This window comes from Prosopis cineraria, unplaced genomic scaffold (assembly GCF_029017545.1).
Source record: "Prosopis cineraria cultivar Desert tree isolate PC_DT_omini unplaced genomic scaffold, ASM2901754v1 PC14, whole genome shotgun sequence".
NCBI lineage: Eukaryota > Viridiplantae > Streptophyta > Magnoliopsida > Fabales > Fabaceae > Prosopis > Prosopis cineraria.
In genome coordinates, this window is record NW_026555345.1 from 18,773,039 (window position 1) to 18,784,632 (window position 11,594).

Here is an 11,594-nt window from a genome sequence, read left to right on the forward strand (position 1 = left end):
TTAATGAAGGGTAAATATGTAAATTTAAGTATAAATGAGTTTGAGAATAGTTAGACATGGCTATTAGATTTGGCTTTAGCCTTTGGATTGGATTTGGAAGTAAAGTGGGTTACCCAGGCTCAAATTGAAGAAAAAATTAGATTTTGGCCTAGTGCATTATGCTACAACATAAAAATTTATGCTACAACATAATTCCTAATACTGGTCTTTTTAAAAACATAAAAATAAAGGAAAATACCATAAAACAGAGAGAGGGAGATAGAGAGAGTATTTGCTCTATTAGAATATCAACTTTTAGGCATTTGGGAGGTGATTAGAGCTTGATTTTACCTAGATATGCCTTCTTTATTTTTTCTTCTTCTCTCTACATGTTTTAGAAGTGAGATTTGAGGTTGGGAGATAATAATTTTCAAACCTAAGGCTATGGGTCCAAACCCATTAGTCTAAATGGGACTAATGGTAGTTATTTGAATTATTTAAACCTAGCTTTGATAAGTTTGAGCATCTTTGAGCTTGGGCTCATTAGTATGGACAAAATTATGCCTTAAAGTGCTATAAATGATGGTGCTTGAGGTAGGTGGCTACCATTGATGTTGATTAAAGATTGTGTTAGTGTTAGTTGGAGCTAATGGGAGTTAACAAACCTAATGTAGTAATTAAATCAAGAGTTGAGAGTTTTTAATGATTAAAGTGTTTAAATTTGAGAGTTGAAAGTGAGTAATTTATGACATTGATGATGATTTTAGGTTGTTGGATGATATATTAGTAATTATTTAAGTTATTAAGAGCTAAATGAAGTTAATGGGGGTTAAGGAACTCATTGGATGTGAAGTTGATCTTGTAGTTGAGAAATTTAGTTATTAAAGTATGAAATTAGATGTTAAAAGTGGTAGTTTTGATGATTATTAGTGGTGGGTATTAATGTTAATTGTAAACTAACCTCATGAAGCACCGGAAAGCTTGAAGCTTGGAAAGTAAGTTGTGATTGTGGGTAACCTTTGGCCTCTTAAAGGTTTGAAGTAATTGAGAAAAATTTAGCTTGTGCATTTGCTTGATTTGATTAATTGATTATGTGAATAGACTTATTTGAAAACCTTGATATATTGTAAAACTATATTTGATGCAAGTTATGAAAATATGAATAAGTTTATATGATGTGATGAAATTGATGTACATGACATTCGTGAGAAATATATATTATATATGATTATTGTTATGAGTAGATATTAAGGGTGCCTATGAAAAAGGGAAATTATGAATTGAGACTTGTGTTAAGCATTATTATGTTTGTGATATTGATAAGCATGATATGATAAGATTAATGTCAATAAAAGTTTCATACTATTAGTGAGTATGAATTTGCATACTATATGTTGAACATTTATGCATGGCATAATCATATGAGGCAGGAGTTCACCCACAGAGAGAGGAGTAGATGCTGTAAATCTACGTGATATTGGCGACTTACTATTAGAATCGGAAGCAAGCTAGACTACCAATCATTGGAATTAGGGGATAGTCATTATCCCATTATTGTGTAGGGACTGTCCTACTTGTTCTTTGAAAGACTCAAACCTAACTAGTCTTCATCGGTTTATAAGGAGGCTAGATTAGAGGTATGATACCCTATAGTTGTTAATATTAGGGAAAATCATGTTGCACAAGTAAGTGTAGTAGCCTTGGCCTAGTAGCTCCTCATAAGTAAAAGGCTTGGGAAGTCCGAGTTCATGGACATAGCCCATTAAATAGCCATTAGTTTCATATAAGAGATATCAGGTAGATACAAGGTTGGCATTAATCATACATATTATATTTTAATCACATAGTTGTTATTAATGTGGTCTAACATAATTTGACAGAGGCATATAATTGTTAGTATTGTGACCCTATATATTTTGATGCATATTATTATATGACCACATGGTTGTTATTTTTGTGGTCTTGTACGTCTTATAAAGGGCACATGGTTGTTATTATTGTGACCCTTGCATGTTAAGTATTATAATGTCATATGGTTGTCATATGGTTGCTAGTTTTTGTGACTGAATGACTTACATGATTTAATGTGTGAATGCACTTTATTTGATTATACCACTTATATCACTGTGATTAATTAACATGCATTTGTATAGGCTAGATTAACATTAGTTACTAAATGGTTATACTCACCCTTCATTTAACATTTTACATGTGCTAGTTTTGGTTGGGACAAGGGAAAGGCATATGAGGCTTAAGAATCAAATTTCCTATTATAATGCCTCAATTACTTTTGATTAATGTGTAATTGTCATGATATTGCTAACTAGGATGTTCATATTTTGTTGCACTTGTACTATTGAATATTGAGTATTAAAATGTGTATTTTGGACCCTAATACATGTAATATCTTTTTAGTTGAGATATTTGACCAAGGGCAAAATACTTGTGTGAGTAAAGAGTGAGTATATTTGTGAATGATGGTGATTTAGATGTGGAATTACATAATTTGACTCCCCCTTATATTTTCATGATCAAGGGATTGAGTAGTGAAAATGTGTGTTATAGTGTTTTACACAAGTCCATTATAGTCCATTGAGTGTGGTCTAAGGGTTTATGTGAGCTTTTGACACTTGGATTGAATTTTAGACTCCTTAATTATGTTTTGAAAGCATAAATGTGTAAATTTTTATTTGAATGTCCAAATTTTGATTGAGAAATGATTTGAATATAAAATTAGTGCCATTAGCTAGAGCTTAGAGAAAGCTTTCTATAGACACTTAGATCACTTCAATCGGACGTCGAATGAAGATTTGGTGTATGTCGAAAGTTCAGTTAGGAAATCTACCATGACAGCATATGGGTTCTGCAGTTTATGCCGCAACATAAAATTTCATGCTGCAGCGTATTTTGCCAAAATATTTGCTTTTGCTTTTTTACCCTAATTTGATGTTCTCTTACCTAGTATGATGTCCATGCTTTCTGTATATAGCTTTTACTCTGATTTTAGTTTATTAAATAATTTTATAGCATTTTAAGTTTTGAAAACTTAGGATCTCATTGATGTAAATTTTACAAACCTGATAATTTACTTAGTTTAGTCCTATGATTATCTCGACTTTTGAGTTAATTGTGAATTAATAAGGGAGACCTTACATTCCAACACTCCTTGTATTCCCTTAAATTCACTAATTCTTTTGTGAATTGACTTGCAAACTTGATCAATGTTTCATACAACTTCCTAACACTCTATACCATTTCATGCAAGCACAACTTCGCCACAGGGTAAACCACCACCTCTCAGGCCCCTGACTGATTCTACCATAGAGGCCAACGATAGACAATAACTCCCCCCCAAACATAGCTTACAACTTTCATCGTACTGTGCTCTCCAAAGACCAACTCTTCTCAAAATCTCAAAAAGTTTTGAGTTGGAATCCCATTCTAACTAAGGATTCTTGTGGTTCCGGAGGATTCAGCTACAGGAGAACCGGGAACAGAGAGCTTTCCCCCCTTTTCGCCCGACTCACAAATATTACTATTAACCCCTAAAATATCAATTTCATACATTTATATTAACTTTTTAAAACTTATAGGATCATAGAATCTTGATATTGGTAGAAAATGAATTATTTAGCTACCATTACTACTCTCCATTGGATGATTCTATATGTGATCAAAGATCAACAAAATAATACCAAGTTTACAATTTGTCTATCTTCATCCACCTAAAATTCTGCCAAATTACATTACCATATCAGACCACAATCTAAAAAAAATTATTTAAATTGTAACCTTTGCTAAATTATATTTACACTAAAAAAATATATTCAAGTCATTTTTTGGAAAGCTTTAAAAAAAATCTCAAATCAACTAACTTTTGACCTCTTTCGAATAACTCATCACAACTACCATAGTATAAAACATTCATTAAAACCAAACACCCGTGCAATTACTTTCGCTTAATAACCCAACAAATAAATAAATCAATATAGCTTTAGATAATAAAATTTGACTACATAGTTCACATATAGAATCCATCTAACAAAATTGTGAAATTGTTAATCTAAATGCATAAATTTTTCTAGTAAACAAGAAGTTATTTAATAGATATCAAGACTATGAGAGAGTCAAGAAATCTTACAGAGTCATATTTGCCCTACATCCCTTAAATAGTTTTACCCTTGAGAACAACCTTACCGTAAGTCATCACCAGTGTAACATTTTGCTCTATATTTCATATTTTAGTAATACTGATGTGGCATTATCATAACCACCACCATCGACTTGGGCTTTATTATACTTTATAGACCTTTGTGCAGTGTCTTGGTCCACGAGTACTTTGATTAAATGACTCTACCTTTAGCAATCCTTTACAATGTTTATTAAAAAAAAGCAATCCTTTATAGTCAACTTTTTCTTATATCCTAATAAAAATAACTTTAAATAGGCCTATTACTAGACAAAGATATAGTTTAAACCTCCCCTACATCCGCCAAATATGGGAAAGGATTAACACAATCACTACTCACACGCACCAAACCGTAATCAAATACTTTATTTAAAAAGTTGGGCCCAAGACTTGTTTGGCAAAATCATAACACATTAAATTGATACGCAGTAGAAACAAACTATTTGCATTCATACAGATCATTGCATGCTAATAAAATCAAGAAATAAGGTCAAATTAGGGGCCATGCATCGTGATATTCCACACATGTACCGAGGCATGTAACATAGAGCCATACACCTTGACCTTCTCTATACCATGCGTCACGGTGTGATGTGCAATGCACCGTGGTGCACAAGCTTGTTTTTTCTGCTATCATTTGATAGCACAAATGATAAACTTCCTGCATGCACCGTTTTCAAATATGACATTTGATTGGAGTGATTTAAGTGCCCACATGAAGCTTAACTCATAAGCTAACTAATGAGACAGATTTAGACATAATCTAATGGTCTAATTAAAATTTAAACACATAAGTGCAAAAAATTACTTTTTCAAAGAAATTAATGCACCCAAGCACTCAAATCGATCCTTTAATCTCATTCAATCATTCTAGGCATTGAATCAAGTTTAAAAGGACCTATTATACCTAATTGACCATAGTGTAACACATATATACAACATATAAAAAATTCGGCCGTTCAGTAACCCATTTCCATAAATATTAAATTTACACTATATAGTGCAATAATGCACTTTAGGCCATAATCATCACATTTTCACTACAAAATCACATACATCTAAATTCACAACAAGTTCACCACTAAATCTTAGCCTATGTAATTCATTTCACCACATATTTTCACACATGGGCTAAGATTCACAAATTTACCACAATCTCAACACTTTACAACTCATAATCATTCAAAATATGCATGCAAATTTCTATGGCAACTTATATACATATCATACACAAAAGTAATGTTCATTACACAAACTCAGAGATTTTATAGCCAAGACACCATTATGTTGGTCTAGACTCTTTTCCCTTACCTTGATCACTATCTATCCTATAAAAATGTAACCATGGGGTGAAATAAAAATTTCAATAATAGAATAACTATCTACTATTGACTAGCACATTCAACTATAAGAAATTATAGCATAATATACAGTTAAATATAGCATATAACATAAGTTCACTTCAAATCTTATCGACATTCATTTCTTTTACCACTATATTCACCACTATTTTTACATTTAGCATGATCACTACTAACTAAACCTCTAAATCACTCCGACTTGAAATCGTAGGCTTGCCTTAGACTAATTTATACTCTCATTAGCCCTAAGCTCACCTTCAGTAGTAGAATCACCTAGCCAAAGGTATTCTATCACACTTTCAGACTATGGTTTCCCCCAATACACACAATGAGGTGTCATTGACTCCAATATCACATCACATCGATACTAAGGAGTCTAAATCTTCAACTTCACACCTCAATAGGCACTAAGGAGATAGTCTCCAACACCACACCTCAAAAAGCACTAAGGAGATACAATTCTCCAACACCACACCCCATTGGGCATTAAAGATAATATGCTATATGGTCTTTCTCTACTCCTTATGGGTAAACTCTCACCCTTATAATCGTATTTTTTAAACTAATCATAAGTTCTTATTTACACTTATACATGATTCCATAACACATAATATATATATTTAAAATAGGAAATCACATGCTTTTACCCTTCTATTTGATAAAAACCTTTTCCATGTATATTCACATAATGCCATAAAACATGCTTAAATTAAAAATAATTTCATGCACTAAATAGCATACTTTCACACAATTACAATAAATAGTCAAATAGAAAAAGTTATTTAGTTATCTCAACCCTTTTTTTATAAAAAAAGTTACCCATATATTCAATAGGCGTCACTACAAGCCTCTTTCCACACTCTACCTGTGGATTATGCTAATCTACACACAATTGATACTATTAGTCAATTGAATCATTTAATCAAAAATACTTAATTATCAATTAAGGCTATAACTAACCATTCATTCCTTTCCACTTAGCCATTCTAGGTTCATTATTACTCAATTGCTACTTTACATCACTCCTAACGATCCCATTTTGCTTCAACATGATTTTCACCTCAATTTTCTTAATTTAAGGCTAAATTGAGCTTATAGGTTCAAAACTCTATCATTCAACTCCAAACCAGTTACAAAGCTCTAATTTAACTCCCAAGAACCTTTTCATTACTATAGGGTAAAAAACAAACCCCTTAAATTTTACTGATTTAATTTCTCTATAACTCTTACTAAGAGAAATTGTAGTAGAATTAGATGTAAGAGTCGTACGAAGATTACTCGATAAGTTATTAATCAGAGATGCCTTCTAATGCTTTGGAAATGCTTGCCCTAGCTAACCTTTACTTTTTTTCTTCTCCCTTCATGTTTTTCTCTTCTTTCTTCTCCACCCTTGCCAGCTAATCCATGACATTTGGAGTCATTTTCTGGTATATGTGTCACGACGTATGACACAACAAGAAAAATTCTCACTGCGCACACATGATTTATTTTGAAACGCAGGCCTTTTACCGGTATCTGTTCATTTAACATCCCAACAATACAAATCATCAAGCAATCATCCCAACCTCTAATCATTTACTAATTAGTAATCTACCCTTAATTAATAGCTAATTGTAGAATTAAAAAAATTAGATGTTACATATGGAAAATACAATTTTATTAGTGAATCATAAATCCTATCAGTTACTAAACAATTTTACTCAGATTATCTTCATTTATGTCTATATGATCCATCTATTGCCTATTACCCCATACATTGCACAGGGGAGACACCTAATTTTAAGTATTAAGTGGCATAATTCTTTGCCTTGATTTAATTGACAACCCAACTTCACTAAAATCCAAATAGTAGGCTTTAGACATTATTTTGATCCATTATAAATATTATTTTAGTGATGGATTGCGATCCATCTCCAAATGTAAAGACAGACTTAGAGACAAATAATATCCTTCTCTACTAGATACATGGTGACAACTTTAAATTGAAATTAGAGATAGGAAAATTTCAATTTAGAGATAAAGAAATTTGTCTCTGTAACATCTCAAAAATATAAAATAATACATTAAAATAAATTAGAAATTAATTGGGATTATTGTGAGGTTAAATTTTGAGGACTTTATTCAAAGTTATAGTTTTTTTATAAGAAGAAAATAAATGAGGTTAGGAAGAATTAAATTAAATTATTTAAGATATCATTCCAACTTAATTTATATAAGTATTTTAATATAAGGAGAATTTTATTTGAAAAAAAAATATACAAATTTGGTTTAACCCTTTGAATTTGAGGGAGAAATAATACAAATAAATAATCATAAAAAGGAAAATATAAGATAAAGGGATGATAATGTGTGTGTACCTATGGGTCTCAAACTATTTGGAGGGGTATACATTTAAATAAAAATAAAAGAGGTAAAACAAAATAAAAGATGGGAAATTAATTATGGGCTAGCTCGCTATTGTCACTTATTAGACAAAAAAATAACATTTCTCTCCCCTATCTCCTTTTTCCAATTTCGATGCTATGAGGGGAATTGAGAAGCAGAGAGGGCATCACACAATGTTTGTCTAAAAGGGTAGAAATTCAAAAGTTACGCTATATTATATGATATTTTTAGTATGATTTAAAATTTTTTAAGACTAGATACATTTTCTAAATTTTTTTCTAGGTTTATTTCTCCATTTCCATTTCAAGTTCTTGACGGTGAAAAATTTATATTTCCTCTAATTTCAAATTTTTGGTTATTTTTGACAATGAGGGAAGTTTTTAATGTTATATATAGATGAAATATAGTTGTTGGTAGTATATTTTCATTGCTAAGATAATGGGTATGAATTATTTGGGTAATAGGCAATGAAGTTTTGTTGATTTAAGCAAGCTGTTAGTTGGAAATAGGCAATGTAAGGATTATGTTAGTAGTTAATGGGTTTAGATAGGCTTATTAGGGTTTAATAAAGCTAATGGAACTATTAATAGCACAACTATCTAATAAATTAAAATTTGAAAATTTTTGAGTACAAATGGGTAGTTGGAAAAGTGGTGAAATTAATATTGTATTCATATTTTTGAACTGTTTAATTGTAGATTAAACTCTTTTGGGCTTTGGATCATTTGGGAGATTGAAATTTGGATTGAATCCAAGAGTGTCCCTTTTAAGTGACTTAAGGGGTGGAGGTAACTAGGAATCTAAATTCCCTCATATGCATGTTTTAAGTGTTTTTGGTATTAAAAAAATTATGAAAAGAATATATTATATGTGTAGATGCAATTTTGATGATTTTAGAAAATGTATAAAGTAGGTATAAGTTAATTTGTTAAATAATATCAATGAAACAAGTAAAATATGCTTTATCATAAATTATGCGAATGGTTGAGAACACTTTGGATATAAATTGTGAAATATGCTTCTGTGGATGGAATTGAGCATCTTGATTAGAAATTGTAATTTCTTGATATGTGGGATTACATCATGGTGCATGATTAAAATTGTGATATTTTACAGCATTATTAAGATTTGAAATGGGTGGGAGTTCACCCTAATTAGAGGTTGATTATATTATAAGTCTATGTGGTGTAGACAATACTTAGGTAGCTTCCAATGTTGGAAAGTTATGGCACTGGCTTTGATGAGAGTTTGGTGTGGCTCCAACTTAGCCAATGATACTCACTCTCGGAATGGGTATGTGTTATTAAAAATATTATGATAATTTGATTAGCAAGGGAGTCCATGGATTAAGTTAGAGAGCGGTGATCTTTGGCCAGGTTACCCCTTTAATGTTGGAGAGTTTGGGCTAGTCTAATCACATGGATTGGTCCTGTTATGAATTTTAGCCCATAGATTAAGTCAAGAGAGATAAGGAGGAGGTAAGGAGGAAAATTAATTGATCATGCATATTTAAATGTCTTATCTTGACCAAATATTGTTCGTTACTGCTTTATATGCCTTAATGCTTATGCTCATCTATATTAGAAGTTAAGAGTCATTAGTTATTGAGATATTTATCTTACCCCATGATTAATATTTTCAAGTAACGCTTCAAGTAGTGGTAAATGGAAGGATTTAAAGGCTTAGAGCTAAATTGCATCTTGTATGGCCTTCTTTATCTTTGTGTAGTAGGATATATATATATATATATATATATTGCCAACTTAGGGATATATTATGCATATGTGATTGTAATTGATTTTGTTACTATGATTGTTGTTTGCCTAGCCTTTTTGTGAATCAAACTATGAGAGTTTGTATTTAGGCTAGTGAAATTATTATAGATTAATTATTATGTTGTAATATTGTTGAACATGGGATGTCTAGCTATTTTTGTTAATCCAAGTCTTATGGACTTGGGATATGACTAGCAAAATAGTGACTGACACTTATGTATGATTTTGGTGATGATGTTCATGATTAAATTGTGATTTGAAATGTGCCTTTTGACTTGCACGAATTGCTTGGTTGAATTGTTAGGTTGAGGAAGTCAACTATAGTGTGAATGCTTGATTATGTGAAAGAACCAATTTGTCCCTATACTGTGGCGTAACCCCCATTAATGGATTATATCTTGCTTTTGATTGCTAATAACTCTATCACTATGCATTTGTTTTAGCTCAATGGTTTTGAAAATTGTTTAGCGAGATCCCATTTTCAAATAGTTCTTTGTCTTTATTTTTGGTAACTATGGTTACACATAATCTACTATAGTAATAAAGTTTATTTAGTAGCCAAATTATTGTGGGTATTACAGTCTCAAACAATATTTTAAAAATCAAACCAATCATTAAATCAATTGAGGTACCGGTTCATAGTTCGCTAGTCGAACCAAGTTGAATCGATTATAATAAAAAAATATTATTTAATTAAATATTTCTTATTATAAATATAAATAATATATAAAATACATTTTTAATTAGTTTATGATAATAAAATTAAGTACATAAACACCCTTAATTAAACTTATATCTAAAAAAATAATGCTTGTAAATTTCTTCCCTACTGATTTAAATTTTCCTGCATTGCATGTATCTCAAAAATGTTACTTTTTGCCATTGCCTTCATTTCCTCCCTATCACATTTTTCAACTTTTGAAAAAGCTGAACCTATATCTTCTCCTCTTCTCAAGCAATGTCTCTCCGCAAGCAACCTAGGTGAACAACTTCATTATCTTTCCGTCAAAAATTTGCCTCCCTCTACATTATCTATTTACTTCTTACTTTCTTCTTCTTTCTCCTCTTCCTCCTCCTCCTCTTCCTCTTTCTTTTTCATCAAAGTCGAACTGTTAAAGTTAAGGTGGGAGGGAGGCAAAGGTGAGACTGAATCATAGAAGTTTGGAGATGGAGATGACATGAAAGGAGTGAGTTAAAGTTGAGACTAGATCACTGGAAGGTTAAAGTTAGTGAAAGAAGATGTCAACTTGTCAAGACTAAGATGTGAAGCTGGATTGAGTGGATTCAAGAATTGTGAGTATGGAAGGTGACTGAGTGTTAAGTGTTTGTGACTGTATGCTAACTCGGGGAGGTTTCAAGGTTAGAAATGGGAAAAAATTGGACAAGAGTGGACCTACCTGATTCTCCAAGAACTATTTTCAACTAGTTCGCGATCCAACTGTTGCTCCAAGGAGGTTCCACCTAATTCAAAAGCCAAGACGATTGAATGGCTCAAACCGACTCATGAAGTTGACCAGTTGGCAGTTAACCTGTTAGACCATTTAGTCCAATTTGATTTTAAAATCATAGGTCTCAAATTAAAGACAACTATCAAAAATCCATTTCTAATTTTTTAGCGACACCTTATATTTCATTTCTAAATTCGTCTCTAAATGGTTAGAGATAGATTTTTGTTAGATAGGCTAGCACCCATGAAGGGGTGAATTGGGTGATACTAAATTTTTCTGGATAACTTTAAAGAGATAAGAATGAATGTAAAGAGCAAGGAGATTTGACATAAGATATTTATCCTATCCTAGTTTAAACCAAAATTTAGCTTATGTCTAGTTCTCAATATCACCCTTGAGATTTTTAATTAAACTCACAATTTTAAGTGGGTGCTTGCAACCTCAGTATAACTCATAA